This window comes from Balaenoptera acutorostrata, chromosome 1 (assembly GCF_949987535.1).
Source record: "Balaenoptera acutorostrata chromosome 1, mBalAcu1.1, whole genome shotgun sequence".
Lineage (NCBI taxonomy): Eukaryota > Metazoa > Chordata > Mammalia > Artiodactyla > Balaenopteridae > Balaenoptera > Balaenoptera acutorostrata.
Window position 1 is genome coordinate 177,462,635 of NC_080064.1, and position 21,332 is coordinate 177,483,966.

The 21,332-nt window shown below is 37.6% G+C and overlaps 1 protein-coding gene across 4 annotated transcripts in view; it reads right to left on the reverse strand.

Moving 5' to 3' along the window:
* The window catches only part of DISP1 (dispatched RND transporter family member 1), a 209,480-nt gene that overhangs the window by 57,960 nt on the left and 130,188 nt on the right, over positions 1-21,332 (reverse strand). Inside the window, exon 1 of one of the 4 annotated variants that reach the window (XM_007172039.2) lies at positions 7,101-7,354. The exons of the other annotated variants lie outside the window; for them this stretch is intronic. The gene's annotated coding sequence lies outside the window, so the exon portion shown is untranslated. Of the gene's footprint in view, positions 1-7,100; positions 7,355-21,332 lie in introns of those variants that run through there. 4 annotated transcript variants of the gene reach the window in all.

Here is a 21,332-nt window from a genome sequence, read left to right on the forward strand (position 1 = left end):
ATCACTTGGGGATGTTGCTAAAATGTAGATCCTGATACAGTCCACCTGGAGTGGGACAAGAATCTTCCAACAACAAGCCCATACCATTGGTCCCTGGAACACACTTTGTGTAGCAAGGCAAAAGCACAAACTAGGTGGGGAGGCTACAAGAGAATCAGGCCTAAGTAATGGCAAAATGATGCCCAATTAAAGCAGAACGGATGCAACAAGTAGGGAAATGATACCAGTTAACAGAGAAATAAAGTCCTGTTTTTCTAATTAAGACAGAAAAGTAACAAATTTTAATAGTAGAGGTTCTAATTGATAACCAAGTTTAATTATGGCTTATTTCAGGACTCCTAAACTGTTGTATACATAGAAATAACAACCAATCAGATTTTAATCTTTTTCATGTAATGTATATGGATTGAAGCACCTTGCCCAGTTAACTGGGGGAGACAATCTTTCTCTCTCAAGTGGTACTAGATATTGGAGATACCTGAAGTCTTTTTTTCATACCAGGTATAAAGGCAGTTTGGGAGTACCTGTATTCATTATGCACCAAACCTGTTTTAATATGAAATTGGTCCCCTAAAATTGCTTGATGCTTATCCTAAAATGATGGTCTCATTTCTTATCACTGGTACCAAGATGCCCTATTAATATTTAGTGCTATGGCAAGAGAAAAAACAGCTTCTCTAAATGCACCAGAGAAACGGACAAAGAAGTATATTTGTGGCATCTTCTATAGTGGGACTGTTAAAGCTGGAAGGTAGAAGGACATCAGCCAGGTTTTTTCTCTAGGAATATATTTCCCTTCAAAGGGCTATTAAAATGTTTTTTTTTTAACATCTCACTGTGTCAGACACTTTCCTCACAATACCTCTATGAAGATTTTATTAAACCCATTATAGAGAAAACTGAGAGTCAAAAATACTACAGTGTAACTAATGCAAATCACATGATTGGGATTCAATCTTAGACCAGCATGTCTCTGAAAGTAAGGCTTTTCAACCAACCTCAAGATGCTTCTAGGGCAATGCCAAGTTCAACTAGCTTTTATAGGACCACTAGAGGCTACTGCTATAAAATTCAGTCTGAAGGTCCACGTGAAAAATATCCTCTGAATTCAATATTTCCCAAGACAGTTTTAAAAGGTACAATTCAGCATTCAAGAGTATCAGAGACATATTTCACTGAATTAAAAGAAGTGCTATCTACCCATGTATCATATTATCTAAACCTGAAAAGCAAGGCGATGGATTAATCTTTGTTGTCATGTAGTATCTGGACTATTTCAAAATAATGTAATTGTGACCTGACAGCAAAATCTGTATCTTTAATCAAAGAATCAGGCCCTCTTAATGAACTAAAAAGTATAGTCTTAAATAAAGAAATATAATCTTCTCCCCTTCTGAGATGAATTAAATTTTCTTATTTTTCTTTGAGTTCATGAACTTTCTACGATTAAACTCTCCTTCAATAAGAACACTTTAAGTATCTTCATTTAATCACCTATAAGCATTTTATATGTTGCAAAGAATTCTACAGAAACTAGGTACTACTGCTATCATTCCCCTTAATCATAAACTGCAATAAATTAGAAGCCATTTTCTCAAAGAAACAATGTTATACATTTGAGAATCTATACCACTACACAAACATTTAATAAGAATCCACTAGGTATTACTATGCTTTGCATCACACTACGAGAAAGCAAACTGTTGCGTTCTAGGAAATCTGAAAGTAAGGGATCACTATTCTTTTACAATGAAAACTCACTGTTGCCTATTAAATTTATATTACCAAGAAGGTAGTTTCAACTTATGCTAACAAACATCATCTTTGAAAATGAAATATACCTAACATTTTTATATAACCTCTTTTAAATATGATTATACACAAGATGTATAGGTAAAGGCACCAATAAAGATAAACTATAAATGTTACATGTTTCATTTTTACAAAAACCATTCATAATATTTACAAACAGCTTAATGATACAGAATAAAAATTAAAATTGACAGGTACAGTTTTCCCCTTGCCCAGATTTACAGAACTATATTGATAGATAAGAGTTAAAAAACACTAGGAAGATATTATAGTGTACGTGCCATAGCAAATCTGAAGACCCTGAATTTGGAAAGCAGTCTTATTGCTAGATATGAATTAGGTTGTCAAGGCTGAGATTTATACTTATGGTGTGAATGATAGGAATTTCAGGGCTGTGGAAACATCAGTCTCATTTTTCTCATGTTTTATGTTTAATGTACCTTTGGTAGAAGGTCTATGTGGGAAGAGAAATGTGGGTGTAAAATAAAGTTTATCTTTTACAGTCTGGGGTAAATGATAGTTGAGAACATTATCTTTTTAGCATAAACACTTATCTACCTAAATATATATTTCAAGAACACTATTACTATATTGCAGTTATTAAAGCAGTTTTCAGAGATCTCTTTTCCAAGTTCATCCACCAAAATTATCATTCCACAAAATATTCACCACTTCTCCCCACACTTACATGTGTTATATCCATAAGCATCAATACCCTTAAAAAAGAGAAAGAGAAAGTATTCTTTTATCTTTGAGTTCCTATTTCAGATGAGTTTCAATTCTATAAAGCTGCAATAATTTCTTTTAACCGTAAGTCTGAAGATTTATGTTCATTTGCATAACTAAGAATATACGAAATAAAACTAGAGAAGTCTCTATAGTCTGAAATGTCGATCTCTGGTCTTTCAAAAAAAATTCTAGAAAGCCCACTAAAAAGTTGTTATTTAACTCAAGAATCAGCTGAGACATCCATTTGGACTCTGCTGCAAGTCTTGAAGGGAACACAATAAATGTAACAAATATTCACAAAGTTACAAGTCTATTACAGTGGTTTCAACCCATTCTGCACACTAGAATTACTTCAGTAATATGAAAAAAAAATTACAGACACAGGGCCCTGGCCCCAGACGTTATGATTTAATTCATATTGTAATGGGGTGTGGACATTAGCAGTTTTAAATGCTCCCCAGATGATTCTAATGTGCAGCTAGGGTTCAGAACGATGGATTTATACTTTATTTAATTAATGCTGATCAATTTATAAGAGCAAGCAACTGCCACTCAAAATATTCAATATTTTTTTTTTAATTTTATTTATTTATTTATGGCTGTTTTATTTATTTATTTTTATTTATGGCTGTGTTGGGTCTTCGTTTCTGTGCGAGGGCTTTCTCTATTTGCGGCAAGTGGGGGCCACTCCTCATCGCGGTGCACGGGCCTCTCACTATCGCGGCCTCTCCGGTTGCGGAGCACAGGCTCCAGATGCACAGGCTCAGTAATTGTGGCTCACGGGCCCAGTTGCTCCGCGGCATGTGGGATCTTCCCAGACCAGGGCTCGAACCCGTGTGCCCTGCATTGGCAGGCGGAGTCTCAACCACTGCGCCACCAGGGAAGCCCAAAATATTCAATATTGGTTCAGAAAATATTGCTTGAAATGCAGAATATTGCTGTATATTCGAAAACATTTGGACCTGGTACCCCATGTTAGACATGTATTATAGTATTTGGATTATCTTTACTTCTTTTGGGGTTACACTTGACGTTATAAGGGTGGGGACAAGGGTGCCGGGAAGAGAAATCCTTAATAAGACATTAGTTTGAGAGACAACAGTGTGGAATTCATGTGGAACAATGTTGTGGAAACACAAAACAACTTGTCACACAGTCTCAAGTACTTACAGATCATTTGGATAGAGTTTAGGGGATAGCCAATTGGACTAACAAGTTTATTTAACCCTCAAGAAAAAATATCTCCCCAACCCCTGGTCACTCTCCAATATGAAGTCCCAAGCCTCTCTATTAAAGGAGCATGTTCCCTAAAGTTTTGTGCCAAAAAAAGAAAGAAAAAGAAAGAAAGAAAGAGAGAGAGCGAGAAGGAAGGAAAGAAGGAAGGAAGGAAGGAAGGAAGGAAAAAAAAGAAAAAGAAAAGGAAAAAGAAAAGAAAAAATACTTCTGATTGCATTTTAAGCATTTTAAACGTTTCAATTCTAGAGTCAGACAACCTCCAGACACCAGGCCTCCTATCTAGCCTCACATCCTAGTAAAAAAAGAATTAATCACAAGATGCTTTGGTAACAAACAGGACCCCCAAGATGTGACAGGTTTATCTTTAGGCCATAAGATTTCATCTGAAATTATTTTGCCTCAACTAAAATCACAAAACATTGAGCAATCTATCTGTATCACTATAGCTCTTCCCCAGTAGAAACAGGATCATATGACCGAGTTTAACTCATGTTGTTGAACAGATCACAAGCCTGTCTAAAGACACCATGAATGTTTAATATTTTACACATCTCAAAAACCTCAAAATTTAGCAGCTCAAAGGAAAAAACCATCACCGAGATAAATCAAAATAAGAAAATTCTACATGCACATATTGTGAGGCAAAAGAATGTGAAGGGATTTTTAAAAAACATATTCCATAAAGACAAAAACTGAGATCAATCACCATAAAGCACTTGAAAGTTCTTTGATTTAGATGGTAACCTGTTGTTTCTTCATATTACACTTAGAATTATCTAAGCTTTTCCCACCAATGCTAAGTATGACACCAAGCTCCACTCCCTGCTGTTTTGTGAAGTTTGAGAAGTAGCAAATCAAATTTCCTAGAGCAGCTCCCCAAATGCGTTCTCCCCTGCAGAGTCCAGCAAATCAAGTCTCAGGGGTATCCTTCAGTCTTCTGAGCAACTTGGGAAACATATCTCAAGGTATTTGTATGAGACAATTGAAGACATCCTTTTACTTAAAGGACGCTGAGATTTACTTTCAGCTTAGAAAAACATCAAATATTTGAATTGGATCAGCAAAGTAACTCTTAGCAAGAGTCTGGGTACACCTTTTATAAATCTTTTTCTATTCCTTACTTAAATTATCATTATAAATGCTTGTGCATTCTGCTGTTTGCTTTCTTGCATACATTAGGTGAACTGAAATTCCATCTACATTGTTCAAGGGGGATTCTTGTTTGCTCACAAAGGTAATTAAGTTGCATTTTCCAGTTAAATAGGTGAATGTCCTTATTTAGACAGCATATAAGAAGCACCTACTGTGCTCCTTGTGAATAGTTTTCTTCGAATCTAATATGCGAGCCTGAAATAAGTGAGCCTGTTGAATAGTGATTAAAATGATAAAAGAATAGAAATTAAGAGAGAGAGACCAAAGAGCCACCCTCTTCCCCAAGTCTTGCTTTTCTCATATATTTAGTTGCTTTGTTCTATATTTTTTCCAAAAGGCTGAGAAGTTAAGCAGTTCATTTGTCTTGATCCTAAACACCGTTTTATTTCCCGTTAGGATGTGATGAAGAATTGTAATTTTTGAAAAATCGGAAATGTTCATACAGTCAGCGTGTCAAGGCTGTCAATCACCATACTGAGCTATAAGAGTTATAAGAGTTGAACTGTTGAGGGTGCTCTGATCCAATCCCAGAAATGAAAGTAGTTAGAATGAAAGGTAAAGAATTGGTACACAGCAGACACTGAAAAGCAGATTTCCCCAGTTGCCAAAAAAGCATTGAGTGGTTCAATACAAACTAAAAAGACAACTGGGATTAGATTAAAATGTTGAATGAAACCATTTTATAATATATATTATTTCCCAGACTGAGGCAAGGTTACATGTATTTACTAAACTGCTTTGTAGGTCATTCATTTCAGACACTTAAAACATTACATATTTTTTCATAATCAATGCAAATAGTTCATGCTCACAACTCTATATTTCACGTCTAAGATGTAAGCTATATGAAGCATGGAAGAGACATAAAAAATACTCTGCCTTGCCTTTGTATACTAAAACAAAAACTGACAAATGAAGTATAATCATCCAATAAAATATTCCAATATTTAAGATTTGGCAAAGAAAGCATCCTAAGATAGTTTATTAAGAGATATAATTTTTTAAAAATAATGCCAAGACTATTTAACATTTTAAAAAGTAGAAATATGTCAGCAGACATTAAAACCATGGGAAGTAGTAAAGCCACTACCAGTGGAACACTCTAGAGTTTATTTACATAGTTTAGTGACTTCCCAGCCATCAAAGGGAATTGGAGTTTTCTTAAATTATAAATTATCATCTAAAATAACCCTCTTGTGGGTAAAAAGTACATATTCATTCTTTTCCTTTCAACAGGAATACCTGTTAAAGAAAATTTTAGCAAATTGTAAAGTATGCTCTCTATTTCTTGCATTATCCCCGAAGAAGAAAGTCATTTATGGTCAGTCAATGATTTGCATGAAATACCTCAGTTTTTGCCAAATTTTTATCCACTTGGTTTTAAAAAATTTTACATTTTACTACAAAACATACAAATATTTCACAAGTTAAACTAGTTTGAAATTTTCTACTAGTCACATATAAATTATCCATTCTAATTTTAAGCAAAAGTAAATATGGCAAATGCATTCTGATTTCTACTTTATGTAGTAAATCCAATTATAATGTAGTTATCATTGCCACCATTAAAATGAATACAATGCACAAAACGTTTAATCACTTCAAAAACAACTTGAGGGTGTATAGCAAGATGTGTATTTAAAATGAACATTGATAAAAATTAAACTTGCTGTGGAAGTTTGGCTCGCAAGTGTATATCTTCATGCAACTTCTCTTTTTATAAGTTGGAAGATGTTAATATTTTACTATTTTCTTACACTATTTAATTCACAAAAGCGGTTAAAGTGATTGCTACAATTCTACATCTATTTTTCTACCAACTGGCAATGAGAGAAGCACGTATTTCCCAACTTCTGATCTAGATAGTGGTTAAAGAAGAATCTCAAATCGTGAAACAGCTAAACAACTTGAAATCTAAGGTTTCTTCCCAACTTCATAAAAATAGCACATTTGAATAAACCTTAAGAAACAACTTACCTTACTGTGCTAGACTATCATTCAAAAAAACTTCGTAAGATTTTAATGCATTCAGATGCCGTTCAAAGCTTACACTGAAAAAAAACTGTGAGCTGGAATTTTAAATTCGATCCAAGAAGCACACAGCAAAGTTCAGTTTTTAAATAGATTCTCCCCAAATAACACATTCACAGAAGCATGAGTAAATGTATTACCTTTATGTTAAAAGAAGAAACGTCCCTGGTTCAGTTTGGTCTGCAAGTGATTGCAGTAGCCACAGCCGAAACTGGCCGCAGGAACAGAGCACACAGAGAGCGACCAGGGAGTCTCAGGGGTAGTTCCTCGGAGCGGCGGGACAGACGGAATGACAAGCACATGCAGATTGCTTTGCATTAAGCATGTTCGTTCGGGGCTGGAACTTTCCGTGTTTGCTCTCCTATAGGACAGGAGAGTTTTTCTCCTACTTAACCCCTGGGGGCAAGGTCTCAATAATGGTAACAGCTGGCATACAGAGGGGCTTGATCTGAGCCCAAGGTCAGCAAGCCAGGATATGAAGGTGACATGTAATTTCTAGCCTTTTCCTGCTTCTACAGGGAAATTGCACGAAGGACTGTTTTTAGTTATAACTTCCTTTGATCTTTTGGATTTAAAGTTACTTAGTAGATTAAAGCCGTGCTAGCTGATATTATTTGCTTGCTTAGGCTAACTTAAGTGTTACAGATTCAGTTTTCTGACACATAGGGCTACTGCATTTAAACTAACACAAATAAACACCAATCCGTGTTTATTTCCAAGTTCCGGGGATTCTTGTGTTCTTTCACAAATGGCTCTTGAGAGTCTGCTTTTAAGGCAGAAAGTTCATAATTTTTAAAAGAGGCAGAGTCTTCTCTATTAAAAAGGAAAGTATTATTTAAAGCAGTTGTAAGTGTTTCTCTTCAATTTTCCTAAACAGAAACAGTTATGTGAATTTGACACTGCTTTTTTATAAATTTGTGGTCCTATTGATGCCAGTATTTAAAATTTCACAGCCACAACAACATAAAAACCTTACAAAAACCTGCAAACAAATGCTTTAAATTTACACATGACATCCATTGGCAAATAAGTGATAATTTACTGCATCCATGAAATCTAACTTTTCATGACTTCTCTAATAAAAACATATAAACAACTCTTTTAACAGGCTGTACTGATAGTAATTTCAAAATTAAAGAAGATAACACGAGTGATCAAAGAAAAATTAGGTAAAATTGGGCTTCATCAAAATAAAAAACTTATGTACATCAAAAAAACATCATCAAGAAAGTGAAAAGAAAACCTACAGAATGGGAGAAAATATTTGCAAACCACATAACTAAAAGGCTAGTAACCATAAAATATAAAAAACTTACAAATCAGCAATAAAAAGACAATCTAATTTAAAAATAGGCAAAGTTTTGGAATAGAGATTTTTCTAAAGAAAATATCCAAATGGCTAATACGCACATAAAAAAGATGTTCAACATCACTAGTTATTAAGGAGTGCAAATTAAAACCACAATGAAAGACTACTTGACATCCACTAGGATAGCTATAATCAAAAGAAGAAAGAGGAAGGAAGGGAGGGAGGGAACAAATGTTGGCAAGGATATGGAAGAACTGGAACATCATACACTGCTGGTGGGAACGTAAAATGGTATAGCCACTGTGGAAAATGGTCCAGCGGTCCCTCAGAAAATTAAACATAGAGTTACCATATGACACAGCAATTTCACTCCAGGTACACTTGATCCTCATTATTTGTGGATTCCGTATTTGCATATTTGCCTACATGTTAAAATTTGTGATCCCAAAATAATCCTCACGGTGTTTCTCAGTCCTTCAGACATCTACATACACAGAGTAGGGGAAAATTTGAGTCTTCCAACAAACATGTTCCCAGGTGAGGTTGAACAAGGTGACACACTGCCTTCTTGTTTCAGTTCTCACACTGAAAACAAGTGTTCCTTTTGCAGTCTATTTTGGTGCCATGTTTTTCACATTTTTGTGCTTTTGTTGGCAATTTCACTGTTTAAAATGGCCCTAAAGTGTCATGTGCAGTGCTGTCTAGTGTTCCTAAGCTCAAGAAGGCTGTGATGTTCCTTACAGAGAAAATACATGTGTTAGATAAGTTTACTTAGGTATGAGTTAATGGTGCTGTTGGATGTGAGTTCAATGTTAATGAATCAACAGCATATATTAGATAAGGTATCTTTAAACAGAAACACACACAAAGCAAGGTCATGTATTGACTGTATGTCAAAAATGTGACCAGAGTCTTGAAGGAACCTAACCCTGTATTTCCCTGCAGAGCAATGACTCAGTATTCACTAATTCAGTGTTTGCAGAGACTTTAAAGAATGTAACTACTGCAAATGAGGGGAATCAACTATATATATATATACCCAAGAGAATTGAAAACGTATGTTCATAAAAATCTTGTAACGAATGTTCATAGCAGCATTATTCACAACCAAGGAATCAACTCAAATGTCCATCAAATGATGCATGGATGAGCAAAATGTGGTACACACATACAATGGAATATTATCCAGCTATAAGAAGGAATAAAGCACTGATACATGTTACAACATGGATGGACCTTGAAAACACTATGCTAAGTGAAAGCCAGACACAAAAGGTCACATACTGTATGATTCCATTTACATGAAATATCCAGAATAGTCAAATCCATAGAGATAGAAAGTAGATTAGTGGATGCCAGGGGTTGGGGGATGGAGACAGAGGACAGGGAGTGACTGCTAATAGATTTGGAGTTTCTTTTGGGGTGATAAAAATGTTCTAGAATTAGATAGTGATCATGGTTGCATAGCTTTGTGAATACAGTAAAACCCACTGAACTGTACACTTTAAAATGGTGCATTTTATGGTATGTGGATTCTATCTTGATAGGAAAATAAGGAAGGTATAATATTCTAGCCATTAGCCCAATGGTTCTCAAATTTGAGTGTGCATCAGAATCTCCTAGAAGGTTTGGGAGGAGGCAGATTGCTGTGTCTCATCCGCAAAGATTCTGATTCTGAGGTCTGGGATGGGGCCGGAGAATTTGCTTTTCTGCATGTCCCCAGGTAATGCTGACTCTGCTGGTCTGAAACCCACATTTTGAGAACCAGTGTATTAAAGACAGTGTATGAACTTCTAGAGGGTAGGAAAGGTAACTTTCATCTCTGTATCTTCTAAATTTACCTAGAAAAGAGCCAGTCTTGGGGATGAAAAAGACAGGGAGGGAGGGAGGGAAAAGGAGAAGTATTTACTCAAGTAAATATATTGAAAGAGTCAGTCCCTGAAATCTTAGGGTATGCTGGTTTCATGCCATATGTATGCCAAATGCTGTAGTACCTAAAAATCCCCCAAAAGGAATTACGGAATTTAAATGAAAATGAAGGTATTTTTAACATTCTTTGATCATCTGAATAGTACTTTGGTTTAGTTTATTAAAACAGCTAATCCCATTTCATTGTGCGTGTTACTGCAAGAGATGTAAACAAAGGTTCTAGAGTTGTGGATCCCATAAATTATTTCAAGAAACCTCTTAAATTAGTTAAGATGTCACAGAAACCAAAGACCTGAACTCAACTCATAAACATGTAAATTCTTATTTCCATTTTTAGCAAAGGTACTGATTTGTACATTTAATCACTTATTTAAAAATGGGTCGGGGCTTCCCTGGTGGCGCAGTGGTTGAGAATCTGCCTGCCAATGCAGGGGACACGGGTTCGAGCCCTGGTCTGGGAAGATCCCACATGCCGCGGAGCGACTGGGCCCGTGAGCCACAATTGCTGAGCCTGCGCATCTGGAGTCTGTGCTCCGCAACAAGAGAGGACGCGATAATGAGAGGCCCGCGCACCGCGATGAAGAGTGGCCCCCACTTGCCGCAACTAGAGAAAGCCCTCGCACAGAAACGAAGACCCAACACGGCCATAAATAAATAAATAAATAAATAAATAAATAAAATTAAAAAAAAAAAGGGTCTATGTTAAAGTACAATTACAATGCAATTTAAAGTACACTTCTGGTATTGTCACATGGAATCCATTATTATTCTGTAGATAATAATCAGGATTATTTCCAATCTCTTTGTACGTTTCTCAACATATTAAAGTGAAAAAGAAAATGCTAATAACCTTACAAAGTTCTAAGGTTCTCTGAAAACAGTATCCCTTTTTTTCTTGGATCACATTACTTAGGTATCTTTCTTCATTACTAGGAACACGGAAAGGTTACAGGAGAGGGACAGAGAGACAAGAGCTGGCCAGAGAGGCACAACAGTTAGTACTTTTTAAAACGTGAAAAAAACACCTGCTGGTTCATTAAACTCTTTCACATCTGAACTCAGTCCAAAATGTGATTCTAGATGTTGTTATATTTATTGACATTTAGAAGTCCCATCTATTAATCTTTGTGTGTGTGTGAGTTAAATGTCAAAACAGTTACGAAGGAATAAACCGTGGTCTAAGGTAGATGGTAGAGTTCTGCTTCAGCAAGATTTTTACTTCAGTAGGGTCAAGTCAATAGCTTTGTCATTCGAAAGTACAAGTTCAGAAAAGTAATGACAGGAAAGTTCTTCAGATAATATTCTACACTGTGTTTTAGTGTTTCTAGAGTACAGATTGTTAGGTACGCGCTTAAGACTTCAGCCCAGAACATTATTATGTTGCTCAAGTCAGAGCCAGAACTGGGAAATCAGTGGAGTCCTAAAGTGCAGTCTCAGCTCTGCCACTCACTAGCTCTGTAACCTTGAACTAGTCACTTAATCCAGAAGTTCGGGCCTCCTACTTACAAAGTCCATACATTAGATGAAATAATCTCACAGGTCCCTCTCGACTCTGATTTCAGTTTTTATGAATTTGGATACCACTCAAATGGATAAAACGAATCCCAGTTTTACTATTCAAATTTGGATTAAGAAAAAAACTATACACTCAAAGTTGAGTCAGCGAGTTTGGAGCAAAGACCATAATGCAAGCAAACTGGAGCAGAAACAAAATAACTGTGATGCTAAAATTCCTTTCCATCAAGGTGGAAATATGTGCGTCAGTCTTACATATTCCTCTCACCTGAATTTACATTTTAAAATCTTATCACTTCTTTTAAAATCTCATTTCCTGTTGAAAACTCCACCTCCAAAAGCTACAATTCTTACAAATGAAAATGTTATCACCTTGCTTATCTTCCACAGTCTGACAGCTAAAGAATCTGCTCTTCACCCTCATAGTAACCTCCAGCCCTGGAGTCCTTAACCGTATCCTCTTCTAGTTTTCCTTGCTTTGCACTTTCTTCATACAGATCTGATAGTCAGCATTTATTTACTTTAGAAGCCTTTTACTGTGCCAGCCTTTCAAAGGTCTCCCCTAAACTTGCTCTCCCACTCTTTTTTTTTTCCTCCAAGGTTTGCGAATGTTACTGAAAAAAGTCACCAGAGAGGGAAGCGGAGACCTAAACCAAATGCAGACTCTCACCTCTGGAGGGTTCTCCGAGCTACTGAGATTCGTCTCATCTATCACAGATTCTTCACTGAAATCCCCACAGGGACTGCTGGAAATCTTTCCCATGCTCCCCACCTCAACCCTCTCTGTGAAAAATGCTATCTATTTTATGAAAAAAGAATGAAACTCTTTGACCATGAGTGCCTGCAAATATTACCATCTATACCCCAAACTTTTTCTGGAACTCATCCCTTATCTCTCACAATGTCCACGCCTCTTTCCTAAATTAACTACTTACACACTAGGTGTGTGCTACCCAATAAGGTAGCCACTAGCCACATGGGACTACTTATATTTAAAGTAATTAAAATTAAATGCAGTTAAAATTTTGCACTCAGGTTGCACTAGCCGCATTTCAATTGCTCAACAGCTACATGTGGCTCGTGGCTACTGCACTGGACAGAGCAAAGAGAAAACTTTGCCCATCACTGCAAAGTTTCATCGGACAGCGCTCCCCTAGGTCTACATGCTCCAGATCACTGCCATGTTTCTTTAGCCTGTCTCACCTGCCCTCCCCAAGTCCATCTACAACTCTTCCTCTTTGCTAGCTCCTTCATTATTTCCTTAGAAAAAATGTTTCCTTTTCCCCCAGCCTAAACAAGTAATCCTTCTCTTGGCCTGCTAGTGTTCAGGGCTATTTTTTCCTTTCCTTTCACTGCCAGGCAATACTCAAGCCTCACCTCCTCTCATTCCTTAACTTCTAACAATCTTACTCACCATCTAATACAACTGTTCCTTCAAAAACAAAATTTAGTGGTCCTTTCTCAATACTCATTTTCTTTTTCTTTTTTTTAATATTTATTTATTATTTATTTTATTTATTTATTTTGGCTGCACCAGATTTTAGTTGCAGCACAGGGGATCTTCGTTGTGGCATGCAGGATCTTTAGTTTCGGCATGCGGACTTCTTAGTCGTGGCACACGGGATCTTCGTTGTGGCATGCGGGATCTTTTAGTTGCAGCATGTGGGCTTCTTAGTTGTGGCATGCGGGATCTAGTTCCCTTGCCAGGGATCAAACCTGGGCCCCCTGCACTGGGAGCACAGAGTCTTACCCATTGGACCACCAGGGAAGTCCCAATATTCATTTTCTTTACATTTCTTCATTTCCCATCCCCACTGGCAATCTCTTTTCTCCTTGCTCAGTTTCCATTATTCTAACACTCTCTACCTCTTTAACCTCTATCCCATTTTCTTGGCAGATCCTCTGAATTCTCTTATTCTAAATCTTAGGCAATGTCCAAGGCTCTGTCCTTTGTCCTTTCTGCTCTATACTTGCTGCCTATGTCATCACATTCAACCTTTTTTCTAAGTTCCACTTTTGCCACTTTTGCTTTCTAAGGACATTTCAATATATATGTCCTGCCAGCAGCTCAAACTCAATCAAGTACAATACAAACTATCTTATCATGTTCAAACAACTTCTTGATTTTCCTATTTCTATTTACACAGTCACTTAAGCCCCCAAATTTTAACTTAAAATATTTATTTATTGAACACCTGATCTGCACCTTTGACCTTTACACCACCATGTACCCTTATTTATTTGTTCTCAAGACCTAGCCATTGTTACATAAATCCTCCCTTCCTTTCCATTCCCTATCCCACTTTCTATGTACTATTCCCTGGAATTACTGCAATAGCCTACTAGATGTGACCTAATCTATGGTCCCCTAAAATTCCAATCTAAGCAACACAGAGCTTCCAGATTCATCATCATAACAGATAGATCTGACCAAGCTGCTCCTCAGTCCAGAAAACACTAATGGTTCCTCCATGCCACTAAGTAAAGTTTAAACATCTTACTTAGCCGGCACGCAAGACCCTCCAATATCTGGGCCCTTTCCCTTCCTACTCAGTCCCCTTGCCAAATAGAATTTGCTTTACTCCAAACAAGCTTGCACACAACCCCTCAGGGCTTATGCTCTTCCTTCCACTTGCAATGGTCTTTGTTCACATTTCCAGCTGCCATCATCCCATCCATTCTTTACAACACATGACAAACAGCGTATCTTCCATGAAGCCTTCTCTGATTGCCTAAGCCAGGAATTCTTTCATCCTTTCCTAAGTTATTGACCCTGAGAGCTCTCTTATGGCACTTAGTAGGTGTTAATTTTTTTTATCATGGTCATTTGTATACTTCTCTTACCCTCTTAATCTACACCTTACAGCACAAGCTCTTTTATTATCATTTTTATATCCCTTAGGAAGATCTAGTACCTGGTAGGTACTTGACAAATACTTACTGAAAAAATGATTTTTTACAATTTGTTACTATTACCTATACCCTTTATTAAACAGAATAAATGTAGTTTTGGAATGTAGTCTGCAAAATAAAATTCAATACACAAAATCCTATTTTCCTGCTGATTTAAATGGGCCTTAAGTACCATTTCCACTATGGTTGTAGGAAAGAAACAACAGCCAAGATTCAATATATTTTAAGTATGACTGCAATATGTTGTACTTTTCTCTGCTTTTATTTTTTAAAATTTATTATTTATTTATTTGTTTATTTTTGGCTGTGTCGGGTCTTAGCTGCGGCACACAGGGTCTTCGTTGCAGGCCCTCTAGTTGTGGTACATGGGCTTTCTCTCTCTAGTTGTGGCGCGACGGCTCCAGGGCGCGTGGGCTCTGTAGTTTGTGGCGTGCAGGCTCCAGCTGAGGCGCGCGAGCTCAGTAGCTGTGGCACGTGGGCTTAGTTGCCCCACGGCATGTGGGATCTTAGATCCCTGACCAGGGATGGAACCCACATCCCCTGCACTGGAAGGTGGATTCTTTACCACTGGACCACCAGGGAAGTCTCTTTTCTCTGTTTTTAAATTCTGAATATTAAATTTCTGCAGAATACTAAGAGATGTCAGGAATTGGCTTTTCACCCTTTTCTCCAAACCAGTAGAGGTCACTCTGGAAACTAATATGCCAGCTTCTTCCTGGGCAGTTTTTTAAATTTCTTTTTGTTTTGTTTCTAAGGTAGAATTTTCCTTGGCATGAGCAAAAATATTTTTAAGCAACGAAATTAAATGAGTTTTTCCCCACAGTGAGCCATTCAATTTAATAGACAATAGACTTTCTGTTTAATTGCCAATTGATCTTATTGTAGCAAATATGATTTCTGTGATAACATGCCTTGTAAACAAGTGAATCTGGGAAATCTTAATTTTTATTCATTACCTCCTTTGCTTGGTTTGATTAAAAACTAGGTAACCATATGCATTTTTTCAATAATCCCGAAAGCATTTTGGTCATCCAGAATGAAATTCACTTATCGCTACCAAAAATTTTAATGAAGATCAGAAGTTGGGATATATATTTTAAGCAAAAAGCACAGAGGTTAGTAACTTTCAGAGAAAAAGTAGTCTCTTTTCTGTGAAGGAAAAAAGTCTTACTGTGCAATACAAAGCAACAGGCAAAAATTTCAGCTCTCCTGACCTAACAAAAAAATTGCTACTAAAAAGAACTTTTTAAATGTGAAAAATAACTCAAGCAAGTTAGTTTATTATAGGTTTCACGTTGGTATTCTGGTGAACATCTTGTCTTGACATGAGCAGCGTAAACAGCACGCTGCGCGAGAGCCTTTCTCCCACACAAAGTATGAAGAATGTTTTATATTTTAGAGGAGGAGAGGAGGCTCAGATTTGATAGTTTTATATCAAAAACAAGCTGGATCATTTCAGCCATAGCAAAATAACTAGACTATAGATCATCTAAGAATATAATCTCGTGACACATGATGATTTAAAAGCAAAGCACAGTGCAGCCATGGGCTCTGGAGAGGTTCCAAAATATTTTTGGTTTGCAGTATAGGATTTCAAAGTAAGATATTTTACTTTTACAATAGATGCTCCTAGCATGAAATATACTCCTAGAATGAAGACTAGTGTGTCTTAACTCTCATCTAATTAGAACATTATTTTCATGGTTTCAGCTGCATTGTTACCAAACCTTAAATGAATCTAAATGAATGTGGTATCACAGCATATGTTAAGAAGGATTATGACCAATAAATTGAAATTTTCTGTAAGTTAGACTTCTAATATTTATGGAGAAACTTACACTTACTTTACTTATGTCATGAAATAAAAATACACGCAAGTTAATTTTCCAAAAGTCAGACTTTATAGGAAAATATATGTGTCACTTGCGTACAAACACCTGTCGTCACTGCTAAAGGCTTAGGTTAAGTAACACTATGACACATCACATTCTCTGATATAAAATGAAGTTGTATGGATGAAAGTAAATGAAAATTCTAATCCTATTTTATTTATTTATACTTTTTATAACATGTGGTAATATTATGTTTGGCAAGGAAAGAACCTTAAGCTACCCGAACTCTAAGACTGAAGACGTTTATTAGGGTTAGATATTTCATAAAAGTGGCGGGAGTTGCTTTATATGTTGAAAACACACTCATTAGTTATTCAAAAGTTCAAGCAGTTCAAAATTATGAAACACATGCTATGTCTGGCTACATATTTCATATGTTTATATGAAATAAAATTTTGTGAGATGGCTGTAAATAGATAAGAAATAATGCAGTAACAAACGGGAAGGGAGTAAGGATATTTATTTCTATCAGAATATAAGAATATGAGATATATACTAGAAGACCAAAGTATCCCAACATGGCAGTGTTGTCAGACTCAAAATATAGGCCTGGCTGAAAGAATACATTTATAAATGGGGTGCATTAGAAACTAAGATTAGTTACTATGGACAGTAAAGGTTATCTTTTTTTCCACATTATCTTTTATTTTTGATGTCTAGTGTTAGTAACATGTATAACATCTACAGTGTTTTGTATCATATAAGAAAATATTGATGTACGTACTGACAGATAATTCATCCTGTAAACAGACAATGCAAACTCTCAGCATCAATGAATACAGTACCGTACTTAAAATGTATTTTCTCTTTCTTATGATTTTTCTTAATAACATTTTCTTTTCTCTAGCTTACTTTATTGTAAGAATATGTATATAGCACAAACAACATACAAAATAAGTGTTAATTGACTTTTTATGTTATCAGTAAGGCTTCCGGTAAACAGTAGGCTTAACGGTAGTTAAGTTTGGAGGAAGTCAAAAGTCAGACATGGATTCTCAACTGCACAGGGAGTTGGGTCCCTTAATCCCCATGTTGTTCAAGGGTCAACTGTAATTCTCTTCATACATTATTGGATTTAATTCGCTAATAATTTGTTGAGTTTTTTTTTTCACCTATGTTAACAAGAGATATTGGTCTGTAGTTTTCTTTTTGTAATTCTTTGTCTGGTTTTGGTATTAGAATACTGCTTGCCTCATAGAATGGGTTAGGAAATATTCCCTCTCTTCCTAACCTAGTAAAAGTTTATCTTAACATATTTAACATATTAACTTAATAGCATGACAAATGCCACTTCAAAACCATTGAAACAAAAATCATCACAACGATTGGTGGTCCTCAGGAACAAGGCATCTTTGGCACATTCATTGCAAACCCCCAATGCTGAAAGTCTAAGCAAGCTCTGGGTGGTCATTACCATACCTTTCTGGGCTGCCAGCCAGAATAGACCTCGGTATGTACTGGTAAATGCTCCAGCTCCAGTGTTGGGAAGTGTGGACACAACAGGGAAGATGTCCGATGCCCATACCAAGCCACCATGGGTGTGCTGTGACATGTACTACTACGGCGGTCCCCAACCTTTTTGGCACCAGGCACTGGTTTCGTGGAAGACAATTTTTCCACAGACGCAGGGTTGCGGGGGGATGGTTTCGGGATGATTCAAGTGCATTACATTTCTCATGCACTTTATTTCTATTATTATTACATTGTAATATGTGATGAAATAATTATACAACTCACCATAATGCAGAATCAGTGGGAGCCCTGAGCTTGTTTTCCTGCAACTAGATGGTCCCATCTGGGGGTGATGGGAGACAGTGATACCTGAGTGATGGAGACAGTGATACCTTATGTTCACTCTACTCTGTAATCTCGTTTCGGTTGCTGTCACTGCAGAAAATCCTGCTTCACAAAGACAGGATGTTGAAAATGGAAGCAGGCTTTTCAGTGCTTTTGTGTCAATCTCAGGCTATCCCTCCTTGACTTTAATCCAGAACGTATGGAGATCTGAAGTTGTCTCAAACATACTTTTAAGGCCACCGTCATTTGCGATCTCAAGCAGTTGATCCTCTTCTAGCGCGGACAAAGTCGATTCACCTGGCTTATTCACAAATGGGTCGCGGATCCATTCCTTCCCAGTTCGGGGGTCTTTTGTGGTTGAGAAGTAATGCTCAAACTCTTCTGAAAGCTGAGATAGGTGACCATGCACCAGCTGGGAGAAAGAAGGCCCTGGCTCAGTCTCTTTCAAAATCTCTGCTAATGATTGAAACATGTCAAAAATCCCAGTGTTCACTCATCACCCCATAATTCCAGTTCGGCTTCAAATGCAGCCACTTTATCTGCCGACTTGAACACAGTTGTTCTCCCCTGAAGTGACAGATTGAGTTCCTTGAGCAGGTTGAGTATGTCACACAAGTAAGCAAGTTTTGCAATCCATTGTGTCACTAAATTGTGCTGCCAGTGGTGACTGTTTTGCTAAAAGAAATCTCTAGAGTGTCTCTCGTAACTCAAAAACTCTGGCCAGTGGTCTACCTTTAGAAAGCCATCTCACTTCTGTGTATAAGAGAAGACGTGTGTGCTCTGCGTCCATCTCCTCACAGAGCTGTGCGAACAGACGTGGGTTAAGGGCGTATACTTTAACGTGGATGATAATTTTAATCACATCCTGCAAAACGTTGTTAAGTTCAGGTGACATTTTTCGGCTAGCCAGCATTTCTCTATGGATGACACAGTGCGTAGACCCACATTCAGAAGCGACCTCTTTGACCCGAGTAGTGAAACCAGAAAGCCGTCCAGTCATGGCAGCCGCTCCGTCCATGCATATACCGACACAAAATGACCAGTTCCGTTTTCCTGATATGTAATCATTCAGAGACTTGAATAGTTCTGCAGCTGTGGTGCTGGTTGGCAACAAAAGTGCACATAACATATCCTCACGCACATTCTCCTGAAAAATATATTGCACAAAAGCGAGTATTGTTGCCTTGTTGTCAACATCGGTAGACTCGTCAACCTGGATTGCACACCACGGTGACTCATTAATCCTCTCTAACAATTGTGCCTCAGTATCCTCTGCTATTTCATCAAGTCGTCTAGTTATGGTGCTAGCCAAAAGAGGAACATGTGCCACCTTTTGAACTGCAGCCTCCCTTAAAAGTTCACAACAGAAGTCCCTAGCAGCAGGCGGGATCAACTCTTCACCAATAGTAAAGGGCTTCTTAGCTTTAGCAATGCGGTTAGCCACTAAGAATGATGCTCTCAGTGCAGACACATTTGATGAAGTGGTGGCCTTCAGTAATTGCTTCTGTCTTCGTGTTCATGAATTTTTCTTTTGAAAAACTCCAAAAGCTTGTCTTTTAATGCAGGGTGATTGGTCTCCATGTGGCAAAGCAGTTTTGAAGCTTTCATGGCTTCGTTGGCTAGCCAGTCGCCACATATTACACAAAGCCGGCTTGGAGAATGTGAATCACCTGTTGCAATGAACCTGCAATATAAGTAGGACTCTTGGTATTTTCTTTTACATACAGCTTTCTTTTGGTTGGCAGTCTCAGAGTCTTCTGCTGTCTCATCATTGGGTCTTTCCGCCTTTGCAAAGAAGCTCCCCAGCGACATGTGTTTTTTACTCATTTTGGCTAGGGTAAGCTTGTGGGCTTACCAAAACTGTGACTGAGACAAGTGTGCAGTGCAGGAAAGAGGCACGGACAGAAGTGGTAAATCAAATAATGGGCAGGCCATGCACGGACTAAAATAAGTGTCAGATTCTGACTTTAAGCCTGCCACCAGATGCAGCTGTACAATTGAAGTACATCAACTCACTTGCCACTATAAAGCCTGCCACCAGATGCAGCTTAATTGTCACTTGCCACTCATTGATAGGGTTTTGATATGAGTCTGCAAGCAACTGATTTATTATTATGGTCTCTGTGCAGTCAAACCTCTCTGCTAATGATAATCTGTATTTGCAGCTGCTCCCCAGCGCTAGCATCACTGCCTCAGCTCCACCTCAGATCATCAGGCATTAGATTCTCATAAGGAATGCGCAACCTAGATCCCTCGCATGTGCAGTTCACTGTAGGGTTCATGCTCCTATCAGAATCTAATGCCGCCACTGATCTGACAGGAGGTGGAGCTCAGGCGGTAATGCAAGCAATGGGGAGCGGCTGTAAATACAGATGAAGCTTCCCTTGCTGGCCTGCCACTCACCTCCTGCTGTGCGGCCCAGTTCCTACCAGGCCACGGACCAATACCAATCCATGCCCGGGGCTTGGGGACCCCTGTACTACTAGATTCTGGCATCCCCAAAAGGCTCAAGATACTATATCTGGGGCTACATAAAACCTGCAGCAGCCAGTTGAGGCGTCCTTAACCTTAAACATCTTTAGAGAAGAAAATTTCACAACTTTCTTTGTTAACCTGTTCCAGGCACTAAAATAACCTAAGATCACGAGACTTTTGACAAAAATGTAGGGAGAAAATACTTAAAGTGAATTCAAACATTTTTATTCCTTTATAGCAAAACTCACAGCCCAGTTGTATATTGAAAATTACCACAATAAATATGTAACAAGCACTGGTTCAAGCACTGCCTTTGCAAAGAAACACCAAAGGAGATGGGAATTCCGTTACTCTGAATACAAAGCAACAACAACAAAATAAGCTTACATGATTACTGGCATCAAGAAAGTACTTATTTATTAAGCAGGTCATTGTATCATACATACACACAACCTCTGCCTTAAAAAGAAACAGAGAAGAGATACTCATCACAATGTTATTATCCAGTATTTAGACTTCACAAAGGTTTATCACTGAAAGTG